The 21,933-nt window shown below is 43.5% G+C and overlaps 1 long non-coding RNA gene across 1 annotated transcript; it reads left to right on the top strand.

Annotated features, from left to right (window-relative positions):
• The first annotated feature begins 20,708 nt into the window (after positions 1-20,708).
• On the top strand, positions 20,709-21,682 carry LOC147200802 (uncharacterized). The gene is made up of 2 exons (XR_015101851.1): positions 20,709-21,004; positions 21,332-21,682. It is a non-coding gene; the product is annotated as an uncharacterized LOC147200802 (long non-coding RNA).
• Positions 21,683-21,933: the final 251 nt, after the last annotated feature.

Here is a 21,933-nt window from a genome sequence, read left to right on the forward strand (position 1 = left end):
CAACTAATTCCTATGAAGCTACATTCAAACTCACAAAACGTGCTCAGCTCGGGCTGAAAATGCATTTAAAGCAATAAAAACTCAAATTGAGTGTCACGCCCAAACCAAAGAACTTATGCACACACTTCAATATTTATTTAGTTCAGGATGACCACCTGAAGCCTAAATGAGCATTAATTTGACCACACAACTAATTCCTATGAAGCTACATTCAAACTCACAAAACGTGCTCAGCTCGGGCTGAAAATGCATTTAAAGCAATAAAAACTCAAATTGAGTGTCACGCCTAAACCAAAGGACTTATGCACACACTTCAACATGTATTTTGTTCAGGATGACCACCTGAAGCCTAAATGAGCATTAATTTGACCACACAACTGATTCCTATGAAGATACATTCAAACTCACAAAACGTGCTCAGCTCGGGCTGAAAATGCATTTAAAGCAATAAAAACTCAAATTGAGTGTCACACCTAAACCAAAGGACTTATGAACACACTTCAACATGTATTTTGTTCAGGATGACCACCTGAAGCCTAAATGAGCATTAATTTGACCACACAACTCATTCCTATGAAGATACATTCAAACTCACAAAACGTGCTCAGCTCGGGCTGAAAATGCATTTAAAGCAATAAAAACTCAAATTGAGTGTCACGCCTAAACCAAAGGACTTATGCACACACTTCAACATGTATTTTGTTCAGGATGACCACCTGAAGCCTAAATGAGCATTAATTTGACCACACAACTGATTCCTATGAAGATACATTCAAACTCACAAAACGTGCTCAGCTCGGGCTGAAAATGCATTTAAAGCAATAAAAACTCAAATTGAGTGTCACACCTAAACCAAAGGACTTATGAACACACTTCAACATGTATTTTGTTCAGGATGACCACCTGAAGCCTAAATGAGCATTAATTTGACCACACAACTCATTCCTATGAAGATACATTCAAACTCACAAAACGTGCTCAGCTCGGGCTGAAAATGCATTTAAAGCAATCAAAACTCAAATTGAGTGTAAGGCCTAAACCAAAGGACTTATGCACACACTTCAAGATGTATTTTGTTCAGGATGACCTCCTGAAGCCTAAATGAGCAATAATTTGACCACACAACTCATTCCTATGAAGATACATTCAAAGTCAGAAAGCGCGCTCAGCTCGGACTGAAAATGCATTTAAAGCAATAAAAACTCAAATGGAGTGTCACGCCTAAACCAAAGGACTTATGCACACACTTCAACATGTATTTAGTTCAGGATGAGCACCTGAAGCCGAAATGAGCATTAATTTGACCACACAACTCATTCTTATGAAGATACATTCAAACTCACAAAACATGCTCAGCTCGGGCTGAAAATGCATTTAAAGCAATAAAAACTCAAATTGAGTGTCACGCCTAAACCAAAGGACTTATGCACACACTTCAACATGTATTTTGTTCAGGATGACCACCTGAAGCCTAAATGAGCATTCATTTGACCACACAACTCATTCCTATGAAGATACATTCAAAGTCAGAAAGCGCGCTCAGCTCAGGCTACAAATGCATTTAAAGCAATAAAAACTCAAATTGAGTGTCACGCCTAAACCAGAGGATTTATGCACACACTTCAACATGTATTTTGTTCAGGATGTCCTCCTGAAGCCTAAATGAGCATTAATTTGACTACACAACTCATTCCTATGAAGATACATTCAAAGTCAGAAAGCGCGCTCAAGCTCGGGCTGAAAATGCATTTAAAGCAATAAAAACTCAAATTGAGTGTCACACCTAAACCAAAGGACTTATGCACACATTCAACATGTATTTTGTTCAGGATGACCTCCTGAAGCCTATATGAGCAATAATTTGACCACACAACTCATTCCTATGAAGATACATTCAAACTCACAAAACGTGCTCAGCTCGGGCTGAAAATGCATTTAAAGCAATAAAAACTCAAATTGAGTGTCACGCCTAAACCAAAGGATTTATGCACACACTTTAACATGTATTTTGTTCAGAAGGACCACCTGAAGCCTAAATGAGCATTAATTTGATCACACAATTCATGCCTATGAAGATACATTCAAACTCACAAAACGTGCTCAACTCGGGCTGAAAATGCATTTAAAGCAATAAAAACTCAAATTGAGTGTCACGCCTAAACCAAAGGACTTATGCACACACTTCAACATGTATTTAGTTCAGGATGTCCTCCTGAAGCCTAAATGAGCATTAATTTGACCACACAACTCATTCCTCTGAAGATACATTCAAACTCACAAAAAGTGCTCAGCTCGGGCTGAAAATGCATTTAAAGCAATAAAAACTCAAATTGAGTGTCACGCGTTTCAAAGGACTTATGCACACACTTCAACATGTACTTTGTTCAGGATGACCACCTGAAGCCTAAATGAGCATTAATTTGACCACACAACTAATTCCTATGAAGCTACATTCAAACTCACAAAACGTGCTCAGCTCGGGCTGAAAATGCATTTAAAGCAATAAAAACTCAAATTGAGTGTCACGCCTAAACCAAAGGACTTATGCACACACTTCAACATGTATTTTGTTCAGGATGACCACCTGAAGCCTAAATGAGCATTAATTTGACCACACAACTCATTCCTATGAAGATACATTCAAACTCACAAAATGTGCTCAACTCGGGCTGAAAATGCATTTAAAGCAATAAAAACTCAAATTGAGTGTCACGCCTAAACCAAAGGACTTATGCACACACTTCAACATGTATTTAGTTCAGGATGTCCTCCTGAAGCCTAAATGAGCATTAATTTGACCACACAACTCATTCCTCTGAAGATACATTCAAACTCACAAAAAGTGCTCAGCTCGGGCTGAAAATGCATTTAAAGCAATAAAAACTCAAATTGAGTGTCACGCCCAAACCAAAGAACTTATGCACAACCTTCAATATTTATTTAGTTCAGGATGACCACCTGAAGCCTAAATGAGCATTAATTTGACCACACAACTAATTCCTATGAAGCTACATTCAAACTCACAAAACGTGCTCAGCTCGGGCTGAAAATGCATTTAAAGCAATAAAAACTCAAATTGAGTGTCACGCCTAAACCAAAGGACTTATGCACACACTTCAACATGTATTTTGTTCAGGATGACCACCTGAAGCCTAAATGAGCATTAATTTGACCACACAACTGATTCCTATGAAGATACATTCAAACTCACAAAACGTGCTCAGCTCGGGCTGAAAATGCATTTAAAGCAATAAAAACTCAAATTGAGTGTCACGCCTAAACCAAAGGACTTATGCACACACTTCAACATGTATTTTGTTCAGGATGACCACCTGAAGCCTAAATGAGCATTAATTTGACCACACAACTCATTCCTATGAAGATACATTCAAACTCACAAAACGTGCTCAACTCGGGCTGAAAATGCATTTAAAGCAATAAAAACTCAAATTTTAAAAAACTTTACCAGTGTAGGCAACTTAATAATAATAATAATACTAATAATACATTTTATTGATAAGCGCCTTTCAAGACACCCAAGGACACTTTACAATAACAAAAAACACAAAACAATACGGGTTGAGCAGCTGACATGTCTGTCATTTTCTTGTGAGAATTAATTTTTTTCCAGAACAACACTCACAAAATTAGATATAGGTCTACATGACTTCCAACATTGTGATGTGCACTCACAGCAGCAATACCAGTCTTCGGCCGCTCAATTCATGCAAATTCTTCTCAAGACACTGCTCATGGTACCACCTTTCGCACTGGGTCTCGTCAAAAGGGGGCCGGGGGGAGAGAACCCTAACATCGCAAGATTATATGTTCGGAAATTTCAATCAGGATAACTCTAAGTTGCTTTTAAAATTCAAATTTTTTCTTTTACTTGAACCAACCCAATTTCAATGATGCATGCAAAGCATCATGAAGACAATGTCGATGCAAGATAAATTGTGTGTTCTTCCATTGTAAAAATCACTCGTTTTGTCAGAGGACCTTTTCCAGGTGGTTTTGCCATTTAGAGCATGCCACAGTGCATGGCGAGAACAAATACGACAACATGACGGAATATCAGTGAACATTAAACTTAAAATTCACAGTGTGTAAATATGGGATTGAAATTTTATCTTGACATTTTATTTTCATCGGAGCAGTGAATAACACGAGATTTTTCGTTGTGGTACAAGTCATAAAAAATGACTTTCTCATAAGCTTTCAGAATTCATCCCTGGTATCAACACTTCCTCTTCATGAAGTAGTTTGAAACAAAATATATCTTTGGCATCATTTCTGGATGCCACAATTAAACATTTTTTGCATGGGTGATCATCATCCAATAAACCTGCTGTGGTCAGTATTTCTGACGATTGTCTTGTTCTCTTATTTTCCATCGCCACATAATGTTCTAAAATTGATGCACGGAATGTCTGGGGAAGGCCTTCATCAGTTCCACTGCCATCTGAAAAAAAATAGCTTGTTTGTCTTGTGGGAGTGACAAAACTGTTTCGGGCGAACAATTTGAAAACACAATTTGTACAAGGCTGCATAAAGCTGGACGATCGCTTGGTTGTGCGTTGAAGTTTTGGACCCTGTGTTGTCAACCCGCGCCACTTTCGGCCTGCCTGGCTTGGAGGAGCTCCGGCGGGGACAAACTGGCGGCATCGCTTCTATACCGGCCCGTCGCGGGCGTATTCGACGAGGTTTATTAGCCCGTTGCTTGACACCCGCGCCCCTCCCGGCTTCCCGCAAGATCCCCCTGATCAGAGCTGCATTGCGATCCGCTAGGAGCAGCCGCGCCCGGGCCGTGTTTTGCAGCGGCATTGTACGATATTTCGCGAGGATGGCCGTGAGCTTTTCACCCACTTCGCTTGCAACCCGGGCCACGTTGGACCGACGGGCGCGGCGAAACTCCGGCGAGGTCAGGCGGGTGGCGTATTTTCCTTCACAGAATGTCGCGCGGGTGTGCGTCGAAGTTTTCTGCCCTTTGTGTTAGGGTCCATTGTTTGTCCACAGTGTCGACCCTCCCTTTTGATTTTGCGCCCGGGACCTAACCGACGCTGTCGCTTGGCCCCGCCAGAGCTGCGCCGTGCCTGGCGGGCCGGCAAAGGCGAGTGTTGCAAGCGAAGAGGTGGAAGACCTCGCGCACACCAACACGACCTGCCGGGAGCAAAGCTGCTGCCCGCTCGGCTCCGCCAGAGATGCACCTCGCTTTGAGGGACAGGGGGCGCGGTGTGCAATCAAAGGGAAGAAAAACTTGGGAATCAAACCGCGCGAAGGTCCGGGACCGAACCGATGCCACCCGCTTGGCCCTGCCGGAGTTGCGCGGGGCAGGTAGGGCCGAGAGTGGTGTGTGTGATAAGCGAAGCGGAGGAACAGCTCACGCCCGCCCGTGAGAAATTTCGGACAGAGCCGTTTTTGCCCACGGCCGAGCCGGAGTTGCTCCGCTGCGGCGCTCAGGCTGTTCCGACGAGGATGTTGGGGCGGAGCGCTGGGAGAACCGCGGGTGTTAAGCAAAGTGTTCGGCTTCGTGAGAGATGAAGAGAGGAACCACGCGCAGACACAAAAAGCACAGAAGGGTTTTATTGCCAGTAAGCGAGACAGGCCGAGGTGGTCACAACTGAAAGGTAGTCAAAATGATCAATTCGAGGAGTGCAGGAATCCTGGAGCGGTACGGCGTCGTCGACACGGCAGGAAGGATCTCTGACGAAGTGACAATGGGTGGCTCTTCAGGCTGGCTTTTATGCTGCAAGTGGCAGATGAGATAATGACTCGCAGGTGTGTCGGGGAGGCAGGTGCACTGATTAGAGAAGCGCCCATCCCACACTGAAAAAGGTAACAATAACTTTTTGGGAGCGGCAAATTCCCCCACAGGAGAACAGAGAAATAGTGGTTTGATTTCGTGGAGTTCGTGGCGCAATGCATGAGGCGTCTGACTACAAATCAGGTCATGCTCGGCCAAAGAGAGGGCGTCCACCAGGTTGAAAAAGAGATGAAGAGCAAACACTGTCAATACATAATAAAGTTTCTCTGTCCCAATATCCCAAAAAAAAAGCCCAGTCCGAAGTAGCAAGATTAAGAAAATCTTTTGAAAAAACGCTCACATGAGGCGGATTTTGAGCCTTGCCTATGCAGTGATATTAATAATAATTGTAATAATAATCATGAAAAAGTGTGATGGTGGCGTGGCATTCATTTATCTTTTGAATTGGTGCGTTTAGATTTTTGTTTTTTGCTTTTCCTTGTATTTGGGTGTAGTTTCAAGCGCAGCTCATGTTCACACAACGCACATTTTATCTCATTATTTTTAGAGGGTCACAGGAAATCATATGGAAGGCTGCAATGGCCAACTCTCACCAGCAGAGGCTATCGTAAAGTGCTGGCCGTGCATGGACAAATAGGGCTCTCGCATTTCAGAAAGCACAAGAGTGACACAACGTGGCATCAGCTCTGAGCAGCAAATATTGTCAATTCATCGTCAATTTTTTCCGTCCCAAGAACCCCCCAAAAAAGTCAAAAGAGCCAAGATTTTTTAAAAACGCTCACATCAGAAGGATTTTGAGGCGTGTCGATGCAAAAAAAAAAGAAAAAAGAAAAAAGACAATTAAAAAGTGTGATGGGGACACGACGTTCTTTGAATTCTAAATTGATATATTTCGATTTTTTTTGCTTTCACATGTATTTGGTTTGAGATTCGATTTCAGCTCATGTTCACAGGGCGGACATTTTATGTTGTTGCTTATTTTTAGAGGGTCATAAAAAAAATCCCAGACTTGACTTCTTCGTTTACAGTTGACTGAATAGGGATGATTGTTTTATTTGGGAGCAGAGAGATGTTGACTTAAATTCGCGGAGTTTATGATGCCACGGATAACGTGTCTCAATACGATTCAGTATTCGTTCGCGGAACGTCGCGCGGCTGGAAGCCGACGTTTTCTGCCCTTTGCGTTCGAAACCATTGTGTGTCCACGGTGCCGCCCCTCCCTTTTTTTGTCTCTTTTTCAGTGTGGGCTGGGCGCCTCTCGAATCAGTGCACCTGCCTCCCCTACACACGTGCGAGTCTTCATCTCATCTGCCACTTGCAGCATAAAAGCCAGCCTGAAGAGCCACCCATTGTCACTTCGTCAGCGATCCTTCCTGCCGAGCTAGCTGCTGCCACGCCGTTACGCTCCAGCATTTCTGCACTCCTCAACGTGATCATTTTGACTAGCTTTCAGTTGTTTACACCTCGACCTGACCAACTTTCTGGCAATAAAACCCCTCTTCGTTTTTGGTGTCTGTGTGTGGTTCTTGTATTGATCTCTCACGAAACCTAACACTTTAATTCACATTCGACCCAAACTCCTCGTTTGGAGCGTCCCTCGCGCCGAAACGGTGCAGCATCGGCGGTGCCGTGGGCATAAACAACTCGGTACGACATTTCGCGCGGGTGGGCGTGAGATGTTCCTCCGCTTCACTGGTAACCCTGGATACTCTCCGCCGTACGGGTGCCGTGCGCCCCGAACCCGAAGCAATGAGGGACATTTTAGGGCGGTCGGGTAGGGGTAGGGCTCGGGCTCGGGCTCGGGCCGCCCGATCATACTTCTGCTCCGGCGGGGCCAAGCGGGTGGCATCCGTTCGGTCCCGGACCTTCGTGCTGTTTGATTACCAAAAGACTTATGCACACACTTCAACTTGTATTTTGTTCAGGATGACCTCCTGAAGCCTAAATGAGCATTAATTTGATCACACAACTCATGCCTATGAAGATACATTCAAACTCACAAAACGTGCTCAGCTCGGGCTGAAAATGCATTTAAAGCAATAAAAACTCAAATTGAGTGTCACACCTAAACCAAAGGACTTATGGACACACTTCAACATGTATTTTGTTCAGGATGACCACCTGAAGCCTAAATGAGCATTCATTTGACCACACAACTCATTCCTATGAAGATACATTCAAAGTCAGAAAGCGCGCTCAGCTCAGGCTACAAATGCATTTAAAGCAATAAAAACTCAAATTGAGTGTCACGCCTAAACCAGAGGATTTATGCACACACTTCAACATGTATTTTGTTCAGGATGTCCTCCTGAAGCCTAAATGAGCATTAATTTGACTACACAACTCATTCCTATGAAGATACATTCAAAGTCAGAAAGCGCGCTCAAGCTCGGGCTGAAAATGCATTTAAAGCAATAAAAACTCAAATTGAGTGTCACACCTAAACCAAAGGACTTATGCACACATTCAACATGTATTTTGTTCAGGATGACCTCCTGAAGCCTATATGAGCTTTAATTTGACCACACAACTCATTCCTATGAAGATACATTCAAACTCACAAAACATGCTCAGCTCGGGCTGAAAATGCATTTAAAGCAATAAAAACTCAAATTGAGTGTCACGCCTAAACCAAAGGATTTATGCACACACTTTAACATGTATTTTGTTCAGAAGGACCACCTGAAGCCTAAATGAGCATTAATTTGATCACACAATTCATGCCTATGAAGATGCATTCAAACTCACAAAACGTGCTCAGCTCGGGCTGAAAATGCATTTAAAGCAATAAAAACTCAAATTGAGTGTCACACCTAAACCAAAGGACTTATGCACACACTTCATCATGTATTTTGTTCAGGATGGCCTCCTGAAGCCTAAAAGAGCATTAATTTGACTAAACAAATCATTCCTATGAAGATACATTCAAAGTCAGAAAGCGCGCTCAGCTCGGGCTGAAAATGCATTTAAAGCAATAAAAACTCAAATTGAGTGTCACACCTAAACCAAAGGATTATGCACACACTTCAACATGTATTTTGTTCAGGATGGCCTCCTGAAGCCTATATGAGCATTAATTTGACCACACAACTCATTCCTATGAAGATACATTCAAACTCACAAAAGGTGCTCAGCTCGGGCTGAAAATGCATTTAAAGCAATAAAAACTCAAATTGAGTGTCACGCCTAAACCGAAGGACTTATGCACACACTTCAAGATGTATTTTGTTCAGGATGACCTCCTGAAGCCTAAATGAGCAATAATTTGACCACACAACTCATTCCTATGAAGATACATTCAAAGTCAGAAAGCGCGCTCAGCTCGGACTGAAAATGCATTTAAAGCAATAAAAACTCAAATGGAGTGTCACGCCTAAACCAAAGGACTTATGCACACAATTCAACATGTATTTAGTTCAGGATGACCACCTGAAGCCGAAATGAGCATTAATTTGACCACACAACTCATTCTTATGAAGATACATTCAAACTCACAAAACATGCTCAGCTCGGGCTGAAAATGCATTTAAAGCAATAAAAACTCAAATTGAGTGTCACGCCTAAACCAAAGGACTTTAGCACACACTTCAACATGTATTTAGTTCAGGATGTCCTCCTGAAGCCTATATGAGCTTTAATTTGACCACACAACTCATTCCTATGAAGATACATTCAAATCCACAAAACGTGCTCAGCTCGGGCTGAAAATGCATTTAAAGCAATAAAAACTCAAATTGAGTGTCACGCCTAAACCAAAGGACTTATGCACACACTTCAACATGTATTTTGTTCAGGATGACCACCTGAAGCCTAAATGAGCATTAATTTGACCACACAACTCATTCCTATGAAGATACATTCAAACTCACAATACGTGCTCAACTCGGGCTGAAAATGCATTTAAAGCAATAAAAACTCAAATTGAGTGTCACGCCTAAACCAGAGGATTTATGCACACACTTCAACATGTATTTTGTTCAGGATGTCCTCCTGAAGCCTAAATGAGCATTCATTTGACCACACAACTCATTCCTATGAAGATACATTCAAAGTCAGAAAGCGCGCTCAGCTCAGGCTACAAATGCATTTAAAGCAATAAAAACTCAAATTGAGTGTCACGCCTAAACCAGAGGATTTATGCACACACTTCAACATGTATTTTGTTCAGGATGTCCTCCTGAAGCCTAAATGAGCATTAATTTGACTACACAACTCATTCCTATGAAGATACATTCAAAGTCAGAAAGCGCGCTCAAGCTCGGGCTGAAAATGCATTTAAAGCAATAAAAACTCAAATTGAGTGTCACACCTAAACCAAAGGACTTATGCACACATTCAACATGTATTTTGTTCAGGATGACCTCCTGAAGCCTATATGAGCAATAATTTGACCACACAACTCATTCCTATGAAGATACATTCAAACTCACAAAACGTGCTCAGCTCGGGCTGAAAATGCATTTAAAGCAATAAAAACTCAAATTGAGTGTCACGCCTAAACCAAAGGATTTATGCACACACTTTAACATGTATTTTGTTCAGAAGGACCACCTGAAGCCTAAATGAGCATTAATTTGATCACACAATTCATGCCTATGAAGATACATTCAAACTCACAAAACGTGCTCAACTCGGGCTGAAAATGCATTTAAAGCAATAAAAACTCAAATTGAGTGTCACGCCTAAACCAAAGGACTTATGCACACACTTCAACATGTATTTAGTTCAGGATGTCCTCCTGACGCCTAAATGAGCATTAATTTGACCACACAACTCATTCCTCTGAAGATACATTCAAACTCACAAAAAGTGCTCAGCTCGGGCTGAAAATGCATTTAAAGCAATAAAAACTCAAATTGAGTGTCACGCCTAAACCAAAGGACTTATGCACACACTTCAACATGTATTTAGTTCAGGATGTCCTCCTGAAGCCTAAATGAGCATTAATTTGACCACACAACTCATTCCTCTGAAGATACATTCAAACTCACAAAACGTGCTCAGCTCGGGCTGAAAATGCATTTAAAGCAATAAAAACTCAAATTGAGTGTCACGCCTAAACCAAAGGACTTATGCACACACTTCAACATGTATTTTGTTCAGGATGACCACCTGAAGCCTAAATGAGCATTAATTTGACCACACAACTCATTCCTATGAAGATACATTCAAACTCACAAAATGTGCTCAACTCGGGCTGAAAATGCATTTAAAGCAATAAAAACTCAAATTGAGTGTCACGCCTAAACCAAAGGACTTATGCACACACTTCAACATGTATTTAGTTCAGGATGTCCTCCTGAAGCCTAAATGAGCATTAATTTGACCACACAACTCATTCCTCTGAAGATACATTCAAACTCACAAAAAGTGCTCAGCTCGGGCTGAAAATGCATTTAAAGCAATAAAAACTCAAATTGAGTGTCACGCCCAAACCAAAGAACTTATGCACAACCTTCAATATTTATTTAGTTCAGGATGACCACCTGAAGCCTAAATGAGCATTAATTTGACCACACAACTAATTCCTATGAAGCTACATTCAAACTCACAAAACGTGCTCAGCTCGGGCTGAAAATGCATTTAAAGCAATAAAAACTCAAATTGAGTGTCACGCCTAAACCAAAGGACTTATGCACACACTTCAACATGTATTTTGTTCAGGATGACCACCTGAAGCCTAAATGAGCATTAATTTGACCACACAACTGATTCCTATGAAGATACATTCAAACTCACAAAACGTGCTCAGCTCGGGCTGAAAATGCATTTAAAGCAATAAAAACTCAAATTGAGTGTCACGCCTAAACCAAAGGACTTATGCACACACTTCAACATGTATTTTGTTCAGGATGACCACCTGAAGCCTAAATGAGCATTAATTTGACCACACAACTCATTCCTATGAAGATACATTCAAACTCACAAAACGTGCTCAACTCGGGCTGAAAATGCATTTAAAGCAATAAAAACTCAAATTTTAAAAAACTTTACCAGTGTAGGCAACTTAATAATAATAATAATACTAATAATACATTTTATTGATAAGCGCCTTTCAAGACACCCAAGGACACTTTACAATAACAAAAAACACAAAACAATACGGGTTGAGCAGCTGACATGTCTGTCATTTTCTTGTGAGAATTAATTTTTTTCCAGAACAACACTCACAAAATTAGATATAGGTCTACATGACTTCCAACATTGTGATGTGCACTCACAGCAGCAATACCAGTCTTCGGCCGCTCAATTCATGCAAATTCTTCTCAAGACACTACTCATGGTACCACCTTTCGCACTGGGTCTCGTCAAAAGGGGGCCGGGGGGAGAGAACCCTAACATCGCAAGATTATATGTTCGGAAATTTCAATCAGGATAACTCTAAGTTGCTTTTAAAATTCAAATTTTTTCTTTTACTTGAACCAACCCAATTTCAATGATGCATGCAAAGCATCATGAAGACAATGTCGATGCAAGATAAATTGTGTGTTCTTCCATTGTAAAAATCACTCGTTTTGTCAGAGGACCTTTTCCAGGTGGTTTTGCCATTTAGAGCATGCCACAGTGCATGGCGAGAACAAATACGACAACATGACGGAATATCAGTGAACATTAAACTTAAAATTCACAGTGTGTAAATATGGGATTGAAATTTTATCTTGACATTTTATTTTCATCGGAGCAGTGAATAACACGAGATTTTTCGTTGTGGTACAAGTCATAAAAAATGACTTTCTCATAAGCTTTCAGAATTCATCCCTGGTATCAACACTTCCTCTTCATGAAGTAGTTTGAAACAAAATATATCTTTGGCATCATTTCTGGATGCCACAATTAAACATTTTTTGCATGGGTGATCATCATCCAATAAACCTGCTGTGGTCAGTATTTCTGACGATTGTCTTGTTCTCTTATTTTCCATCGCCACATAATGTTCTAAAATTGATGCACGGAATGTCTGGGGAAGGCCTTCATCAGTTCCACTGCCATCTGAAAAAAAATAGCTTGTTTGTCTTGTGGGAGTGACAAAACTGTTTCGGGCGAACAATTTGAAAACACAATTTGTACAAGGCTGCATAAAGCTGGACGATCGCTTGGTTGTGCGTTGAAGTTTTGGACCCTGTGTTGTCAACCCGCGCCACTTTCGGCCTGCCTGGCTTGGAGGAGCTCCGGCGGGGACAAACTGGCGGCATCGCTTCTATACCGGCCCGTCGCGGGCGTATTCGACGAGGTTTATTAGCCCGTTGCTTGACACCCGCGCCCCACCCGGCTTCCCGCAAGATCCCCCTGATCAGAGCTGCATTGCGATCCGCTAGGAGCAGCCGCGCCCGGGCCGTGTTTTGCAGCGGCATTGTACGATATTTCGCGAGGATGGCCGTGAGCTCTTCACCCACTTCGCTTGCAACCCGGGCCACGTTGGACCGACGGGCGCGGCGAAACTCCGGCGAGGTCAGGCGGGTGGCGTATTTTCCTTCACAGAATGTCGCGCGGGTGTGCGTCGAAGTTTTCTGCCCTTTGTGTTAGGGTCCATTGTTTGTCCACAGTGTCGACCCTCCCTTTTGATTTTGCGCCCGGGAGCTAACCGACGCTGTCGCTTGGCCCCGCCAGAGCTGCGCCGTGCCTGGCGGGCCGGCAAAGGCGAGTGTTGCAAGCGAAGAGGTGGAAGACCTCGCGCACACCAACACGACCTGCCGGGAGCAAAGCTGCTGCCCGCTCGGCTCCGCCAGAGATGCACCTCGCTTTGAGGGACAGGGGGCGCGGTGTGCAATCAAAGGGAAGAAAAACTTGGGAATCAAACCGCGCGAAGGTCCGGGACCGAACCGATGCCACCCGCTTGGCCCTGCCGGAGTTGCGCGGGGCAGGTAGGGCCGAGAGTGGTGTGTGTGATAAGCGAAGCGGAGGAACAGCTCACGCCCGCCCGTGAGAAATTTCGGACAGAGCCGTTTTTGCCCACGGCCGAGCCGGAGTTGCTCCGCTGCGGCGCTCAGGCTGTTCCGACGAGGATGTTGGGGCGGAGCGCTGGGAGAACCGCGGGTGTTAAGCAAAGTGTTCGGCTTCGTGAGAGATGAAGAGAGGAACCACGCGCAGACACAAAAAGCACAGAAGGGTTTTATTGCCAGTAAGCGAGACAGGCCGAGGTGGTCACAACTGAAAGGTAGTCAAAATGATCAATTCGAGGAGTGCAGGAATCCTGGAGCGGTACGGCGTCGTCGACACGGCAGGAAGGATCTCTGACGAAGTGACAATGGGTGGCTCTTCAGGCTGGCTTTTATGCTGCAATTGGCAGATGAGATAATGACTCGCAGGTGTGTCGGGGAGGCAGGTGCACTGATTAGAGAAGCGCCCATCCCACACTGAAAAAGGTAACAATAACTTTTTGGGAGCGGCAAATTCCCCCACAGGAGAACAGAGAAATAGTGGTTTGATTTCGTGGAGTTCGTGGCGCAATGCATGAGGCGTCTGACTACAAATCAGGTCATGCTCGGCCAAAGAGAGGGCGTCCACCAGGTTGAAAAAGAGATGAAGAGCAAACACTGTCAATACATAATAAAGTTTCTCTGTCCCAATATCCCAAAAAAAAAGCCCAGTCCGAAGTAGCAAGATTAAGAAAATCTTTTGAAAAAACGCTCACATGAGGCGGATTTTGAGCCTTGCCTATGCAGTGATATTAATAATAATTGTAATAATAATCATGAAAAAGTGTGATGGTGGCGTGGCATTCATTTATCTTTTGAATTGGTGCGTTTAGATTTTTGTTTTTTGCTTTTCCTTGTATTTGGGTGTAGTTTCAAGCGCAGCTCATGTTCACACAACGCACATTTTATCTCATTATTTTTAGAGGGTCACAGGAAATCATATGGAAGGCTGCAATGGCCAACTCTCACCAGCAGAGGCTATCGTAAAGTGCTGGCCGTGCATGGACAAATAGGGCTCTCGCATTTCAGAAAGCACAAGAGTGACACAACGTGGCATCAGCTCTGAGCAGCAAATATTGTCAATTCATCGTCAATTTTTTCCGTCCCAAGAACCCCCCAAAAAAGTCAAAAGAGCCAAGATTTTTTAAAAACGCTCACATCAGAAGGATTTTGAGGCGTGTCGATGCAAAAAAAAAAAAGAAAAAAGACAATTAAAAAGTGTGATGGGGACACGACGTTCTTTGAATTCTAAATTGATATATTTCGATTTTTTTTTGCTTTCACATGTATTTGGTTTGAGATTCGATTTCAGCTCATGTTCACAGGGCGGACATTTTATGTTGTTGCTTATTTTTAGAGGGTCATAAAAAAAATCCCAGACTTGACTTCTTCGTTTACAGTTGACTGAATAGGGATGATTGTTTTATTTGGGAGCAGAGAGATGTTGACTTAAATTCGCGGAGTTTATGATGCCACGGATAACGTGTCTCAATACGATTCAGTATTCGTTCGCGGAACGTCGCGCGGCTGGAAGCCGACGTTTTCTGCCCTTTGCGTTCGAAACCATTGTGTGTCCACGGTGCCGCCCCTCCCTTTTTTTGTCTCTTTTTCAGTGTGGGCTGGGCGCCTCTCGAATCAGTGCACCTGCCTCCCCTACACACGTGCGAGTCTTCATCTCATCTGCCACTTGCACCATAAAAGACAGCGTGAACAGCCACCCGTTGCCAGTTCGTCAGCGATCCTTCCTGCCGAGCTAGCTGCTGCCACGCCGTTACGCTCCAGCATTTCTGCACTCCTCAACGTGATCATTTTGACTAGCTTTCAGTTGTTTACACCTCGACCTGACCAACTTTCTGGCAATAAAACCCCTCTTCGTTTTTGGTGTCTGTGTGTGGTTCTTGTATTGATCTCTCACGAAACCTAACACTTTAATTCACATTCGACCCAAACTCCTCGTTTGGAGCGTCCCTCGCGCCGAAACGGTGCAGCATCGGCGGTGCCGTGGGCATAAACAACTCGGTACGACATTTCGCGCGGGTGGGCGTGAGATGTTCCTCCGCTTCACTGGTAACCCTGGATACTCTCCACCGTACGGGTGCCGTGCGCCCCGAACCCGAAGCAATGAGGGACATTTTAGGGCGGTCGGGTTCGGGTAGGGGTAGGGCTCGGGCTCGGGCTCGGGCCGCCCGATCTTACTTCTGCTCCGGCGGGGCCAAGCGGGTGGCATCCGTTCGGTCCCGGACCTTCGTGCTGTTTGATTACCAAAGGACTTATGCACACACTTCAACTTGTATTTTGTTCAGGATGACCTCCTGAAGCCTAAATGAGCATTAATTTGATCACACAACTCATGCCTATGAAGATACATTCAAACTCACAAAACGTGCTCAGCTCGGGCTGAAAATGCATTTAAAGCAATAAAAACTCAAATTGAGTGTCACACCTAAACCAAAGGACTTATGCACACACTTCAACATGTATTTTGTTCAGGATGACCACCTGAAGCCTAAATGAGCATTCATTTGACCACACAACTCATTCCTATGAAGATACATTCAAAGTCAGAAAGCGCGCTCAGCTCAGGCTACAAATGCATTTAAAGCAATAAAAACTCAAATTGAGTGTCACGCCTAAACCAGAGGATTTATGCACACACTTCAACATGTATTTTGTTCAGGATGTCCTCCTGAAGCCTAAATGAGCATTAATTTGACTACACAACTCATTCCTATGAAGATACATTCAAACTCACAAAACGTGCTCAGCTCGGGCTGAAAATGCATTTAAAGCAATAAAAACTCAAATTGAGTGTCACACCTAAACCAAAGGACTTATGGACACACTTCAACATGTATTTTGTTCAGGATGACCACCTGAAGCCTAAATGAGCATTCATTTGACCACACAACTCATTCCTATGAAGATACATTCAAAGTCAGAAAGCGCGCTCAGCTCAGGCTACAAATGCATTTAAAGCAATAAAAACTCAAATTGAGTGTCACGCCTAAACCAGAGGATTTATGCACACACTTCAACATGTATTTTGTTCAGGATGTCCTCCTGAAGCCTAAATGAGCATTAATTTGACTACACAACTCATTCCTATGAAGATACATTCAAAGTCAGAAAGCGCGCTCAAGCTCGGGCTGAAAATGCATTTAAAGCAATAAAAACTCAAATTGAGTGTCACACCTAAACCAAAGGACTTATGCACACATTCAACATGTATTTTGTTCAGGATGACCTCCTGAAGCCTATATGAGCATTAATTTGACCACACAACTCATTCCTATGAAGATACATTCAAACTCACAAAAAGTGCTCAGCTCGGGCTGAAAATGCATTTAAAGCAATAAAAACTCAAATTGAGTGTCACGCCTAAACCAAAGGACTTATGCACACACTTCAACATGTATTTAGTTCAGGATGTCCTCCTGAAGCCTAAATGAGCATTAATTTGACCACACAACTCATTCCTATGAAGATACATTCAAACTCACAAAAAGTGCTCAGCTCGGGCTGAAAATGCATTTAAAGCAATAAAAACTCAAATTGAGTGTCACGCCCAAACCAAAGAACTTATGCACACACTTCAATATTTATTTAGTTCAGGATGACCACCTGAAGCCTAAATGAGCATTAATTTGACCACACAACTAATTCCTATGAAGCTACATTCAAACTCACAAAACGTGCTCAGCTCGGGCTGAAAATGCATTTAAAGCAATAAAAACTCAAATTGAGTGTCACGCCTAAACCAAAGGACTTATGCACACACTTCAACATGTATTTTGTTCAGGATGACCACCTGAAGCCTAAATGAGCATTAATTTGACCACACAACTCATTCCTATGAAGATACATTCAAACTCACAAAACGTGCTCAACTCGGGCTGAAAATGCATTTAAAGCAATAAAAACTCAAATTTTAAAAAACTTTACCAGTGTAGGCAACTTCATAATAATAATAATACTAATAATACATTTTATTGATAAGCGCCTTTCAAGACACCCAAGGACACTTTACAATAACAAAAAACACAAAACAATACGGGTTGAGCAGCTGACATGTCTGTCATTTTCTTGTGAGAATTAATTTTTTTCCAGAACAACACTCACAAAATTAGATATAGGTCTACATGACTTCCAACATTGTGATGTGCACTCACAGCAGCAATACCAGTCTTCGGCCGCTCAATTCATGCAAATTCTTCTCAAGACACTGCTCATGGTACCACCTTTCGCACTGGGTCTCGTCAAAAGGGGGCCGGGGGGAGAGAACCCTAACATCGCAAGATTATATGTTCGGAAATTTCAATCAGGATAACTCTAAGTTGCTTTTAAAATTCAAATTTTTTCTTTTACTTGAACCAACCCAATTTCAATGATGCATGCAAAGCATCATGAAGACAATGTCGATGCAAGATAAATTGTGTGTTCTTCCATTGTAAAAATCACTCGTTTTGTCAGAGGACCTTTTCCAGGTGGTTTTGCCATTTAGAGCATGCCACAGTGCATGGCGAGAACAAATACGACAACATGACGGAATATCAGTGAACATTAAACTTAAAATTCACAGTGTGTAAATATGGGATTGAAATTTTATCTTGACATTTTATTTTCATCGGAGCAGTGAATAACACGAGATTTTTCGTTGTGGTACAAGTCATAAAAAATGACTTTCTCATAAGCTTTCAGAATTCATCCCTGGTATCAACACTTCCTCTTCATGAAGTAGTTTGAAACAAAATATATCTTTGGCATCATTTCTGGATGCCACAATTAAACATTTTTTGCATGGGTGATCATCATCCAATAAACCTGCTGTGGTCAGTATTTCTGACGATTGTCTTGTTCTCTTATTTTCCATCGCCACATAATGTTCTAAAATTGATGCACAGAATGTCTGGGGAAGGCCTTCATCAGTTCCACTGCCATCTGAAAAAAAATAGCTTGTTTGTCTTGTGGGAGTGACAAAACTGTTTCGGGCGAACAATTTGAAAACACAATTTGTACAAGGCTGCATAAAGCTGGACGATCGCTTGGTTGTGCGTTGAAGTTTTGGACCCTGTGTTGTCAACCCGCGCCACTTTCGGCCTGCCTGGCTTGGAGGAGCTCCGGCGGGGACAAACTGGCGGCATCGCTTCTATACCGGCCCGTCGCGGGCGTATTCGACGAGGTTTATTAGCCCGTTGCTTGACACCCGCGCCCCTCCCGGCTTCCCGCAAGATCCCCCTGATCAGAGCTGCATTGCGATCCGCTAGGAGCAGCCGCGCCCGGGCCGTGTTTTGCAGCGGCATTGTACGATATTTCGCGAGGATGGCCGTGAGCTTTTCACCCACTTCGCTTGCAACCCGGGCCACGTTGGACCGACGGGCGCGGCGAAACTCCGGCGAGGTCAGGCGGGTGGCGTATTTTCCTTCACAGAATGTCGCGCGGGTGTGCGTCGAAGTTTTCTGCCCTTTGTGTTAGGGTCCATTGTTTGTCCACAGTGTCGACCCTCCCTTTTGATTTTGCGCCCGGGACCTAACCGACGCTGTCGCTTGGCCCCGCCAGAGCTGCGCCGTGCCTGGCGGGCCGGCAAAGGCGAGTGTTGCAAGCGAAGAGGTGGAAGACCTCGCGCACACCAACACGACCTGCCGGGAGCAAAGCTGCTGCCCGCTCGGCTCCGCCAGAGATGCACCTCGCTTTGAGGGACAGGGGGCGCGGTGTGCAATCAAAGGGAAGAAAAACTTGGGAATCAAACCGCGCGAAGGTCCGGGACCGAACCGATGCCACCCGCTTGGCCCTGCCGGAGTTGCGCGGGGCAGGTAGGGCCGAGAGTGGTGTGTGTGATAAGCGAAGCGGAGGAACAGCTCACGCCCGCCCGTGAGAAATTTCGGACAGAGCCGTTTTTGCCCACGGCCGAGCCGGAGTTGCTCCGCTGCGGCGCTCAGGCTGTTCCGACGAGGATGTTGGGGCGGAGCGCTGGGAGAACCGCGGGTGTTAAGCAAAGTGTTCGGCTTCGTGAGAGATGAAGAGAGGAACCACGCGCAAACACAAAAGGCACAGAAGGGTTTTATTGCCAGTAAGCGAGACAGGCCGAGGTGGTCACAACTGAAAGGTAGTCAAAATGATCAATTCGAGGAGTGCAGGAATCCTGGAGCGGTACGGCGTCGTCGACACGGCAGGAAGGATCTCTGACGAAGTGACAATGGGTGGCTCTTCAGGCTGGCTTTTATGCTGCAAGTGGCAGATGAGATAATGACTCGCAGGTGTGTCGGGGAGGCAGGTGCACTGATTAGAGAAGCGCCCATCCCACACTGAAAAAGGTAACAATAACTTTTTGGGAGCGGCAAATTCCCCCACAGGAGAACAGAGAAATAGTGGTTTGATTTCGTGGAGTTCGTGGCGCAATGCATGAGGCGTCTGACTACAAATCAGGTCATGCTCGGCCAAAGAGAGGGCGTCCACCAGGTTGAAAAAGAGATGAAGAGCAAACACTGTCAATACATAATAAAGTTTCTCTGTCCCAATATCCAAAAAAAAAAGCCCAGTCCGAAGTAGCAAGATTAAGAAAATCTTTTGAAAAAACGCTCACATGAGGCGGATTTTGAGCCTTGCCTATGCAGTGATATTAATAATAATTGTAATAATAATCATGAAAAAGTGTGATGGTGGCGTGGCATTCATTTATCTTTTGAATTGGTGCGTTTAGATTTTTGTTTTTTGCTTTTCCTTGTATTTGGGTGTAGTTTCAAGCGCAGCTCATGTTCACACAACGCACATTTTATCTCATTATTTTTAGAGGGTCACAGGAAATCATATGGAAGGCTGCAATGGCCAACTCTCACCAGCAGAGGCTATCGTAAAGTGCTGGCCGTGCATGGACAAATAGGGCTCTCGCATTTCAGAAAGCACAAGAGTGACACAACGTGGCATCAGCTCTGAGCAGCAAATATTGTCAATTCATCGTCAATTTTTTCCGTCCCAAGAACCCCCCAAAAAAGTCAAAAGAGCCAAGATTTTTTAAAAACGCTCATGTAACCCAGCCTTGATAAGGCTGTTATTTTATTGTTTGTTCTGGAGGGTGATATTTGTTTGTGATACTGCTGTTTCCGAGGGACAATGAACGCACCGCAGCGCTCGGAGCGAGGACCCGTTAGCGAGAGAGACAGAAACATTCTCGCACTTTTCCCAGGCGGGTCGAAACGAAAGAACGATAAATGAAAACTAGTCCTTGAACCTCTACCTGTACAAGATAGTAAGTTAAATCCTGTGGCAATCTTTCTTTTTTTTTTTCTTCTCAAGGCAAGAGAAGGGTTTAGAAGAGATAACGTTCCTGGTGAGTGTTTTTTTGTTGAATATGTCCGATTAGCATTTCTAGCATTCGATTTGTAACATAAAAAAACAGTCAGGAATGAAGTTGGTGAAAATGGAGATTGTTGTTCTGTTGATATAAGATATAACTGTGCCGTTATAAAAGAAAGAAAAAGGGATAAACCATTGTACCGACACGTGCGCTCCATAGCAAGTGTATTAGCATCGAGCTAAGCTAACGTGCTCACGGCGAATAGCGCTGTGGCCTTCGTTCGAGCCAATTTTAGAAAATCGTTATTTTCCCTAGCCGATTATTGCCACGTTTAGTGAATGCCTTGCGCACTTTGTGCAGGCTGTTTTTTTTTTGGGACTCATAGACCATCAGAAGATTGGACTACGTAGTCTGGAGATTGGATGCCACGTGGGACGTTGGTGAAGGACATCTTGGACTTCAAAGCCACCCGTCCGCTGGAGGGTGGTAGGACAGTTGAAAGGATTTCCCTCTTTTTTTGTTGAATCTGAGATCTCAGTCATTTTTTTTTATGGGTCAGATCTGATACCAAAAAAACAATTGATAAGAACTGATAACAATTTAACTTACTGTATGTTTTTTTTCCTTGTTCATCTTTATGCATTCTGGTTCAGTTTCCCATCTACTCCTATTGTAAATATTCACCCAATATATTTTTTTATAAAAACCTCAGTCAGTGTGTCTTCTTCCTGTTGGAGGTTTCCCCTTGACTCTAACTAGAGTCTGCTGTTGCCAATCTCGCTGTGACCTTAAGTAGTGCACCCTAACTCAAATAGATTTCATAGATTGACACACTTCCCCTTGACTGACAACTTAATAGAAGGGTGCCACTAGTAGCTGCACCTAGGGTGGCTACACTCACATCAGAAGGATTTTGAGGCGTGTCGATGCAAAAAAAAAAGAAAAAAGAAAAAAGACAATTA

The sequence above is a fragment of the Hippocampus guttulatus genome, chromosome 9, assembly GCF_054856545.1.
Source record: "Hippocampus guttulatus isolate MCC_2025c chromosome 9, RoL_Hgut_1.0, whole genome shotgun sequence".
In the NCBI taxonomy this organism is placed as follows: domain Eukaryota; kingdom Metazoa; phylum Chordata; class Actinopteri; order Syngnathiformes; family Syngnathidae; genus Hippocampus; species Hippocampus guttulatus.